The following is an 863-nucleotide window of genomic DNA, read 5'->3' as shown; positions in this document are numbered from 1 at the left end:
GGACAGGCCCGGGAAAGATTCTAGTTGCTACAGTGAGGATTTGTATTGGGGGATATTGGAAATTCCAGTTAATAGAGTATTCCAGTTAGTAAAATGCCAGTTAACACAGCTTTTACTGTATATGAATTGTATAAATATGCATATTAAAATATTCTGGGTAGCTGATCCTTTTCCTTCCCTTCTCCTTCATTAACTCTATAACTAGTTTCAAACAGCTTAGGACATTTTGCATTTTTTTTTGAATGGCAGGGGAGGAGGGCGTCTTTTAGTTTCAAAAGGTTTTTGCCACTGAAGTTTAAAGTGAATCTCCCTCTACCCCTCCCACACATGACAAATGGATACAGCCACCCCATCTCTGCTTTACTGCTTACAAAGAAAACATTCCCAGACTGAGTGGTTAACAGTTCTTCACTGATCTGCTACTGTCCATTACTGAGCCATCCCTGTTATAACGTTCTGACTCCTCAAACTCCAAAGCAGCTACTAAGAAGACTGAAGACCTTTAGCTCACTAAGTTTGCTTAGCTCCTTCAAACTCAAAATCCAATTTAAGTAATTTAAAAATCTCATCCTCCAGTTATCAATTACCTCTACCTACCTCCATCTGTATCAATGCTCACATGAAGACCAGAGGAAGAAAGGTCAGAGACTACATGGAGGGGGGGGAATGTTCCTTTTCCTTGTAAAACTATGTAAGATCACAATGAAGCTCACTTGTTTTAGGGAAGCAGGAAAAAGGTTATTTTAATTACTTGGGATAAATGGATTGAGAATTCTAAATTATTCTTCATTCATTTCCAAGTTTTCCATCTCTTTGATCTTGAGGCCATTTTTTTTTTTTTTTTTTTTTAAAAAAGGGGGATT

At 37.5% G+C, this 863-nt stretch overlaps 1 protein-coding gene across 1 annotated transcript in view; it reads right to left on the bottom strand.

Annotated features, from left to right (window-relative positions):
• The window catches only part of PPM1F (protein phosphatase, Mg2+/Mn2+ dependent 1F), a 35,482-nt gene that overhangs the window by 5,635 nt on the left and 28,984 nt on the right, over positions 1-863 (bottom strand). The gene's annotated exons all lie outside the window — the stretch shown is intronic.

Source organism: Gavialis gangeticus, unplaced genomic scaffold, assembly GCF_001723915.1.
Source record: "Gavialis gangeticus isolate Ggan-Ray unplaced genomic scaffold, GavGan_comp1, whole genome shotgun sequence".
Classification (NCBI taxonomy): Eukaryota; Metazoa; Chordata; order Crocodylia; family Gavialidae; genus Gavialis; species Gavialis gangeticus.
Note: the sequence above shows the minus strand (reverse complement) of the source record. Positions and strands in the feature narration are given on the sequence as shown.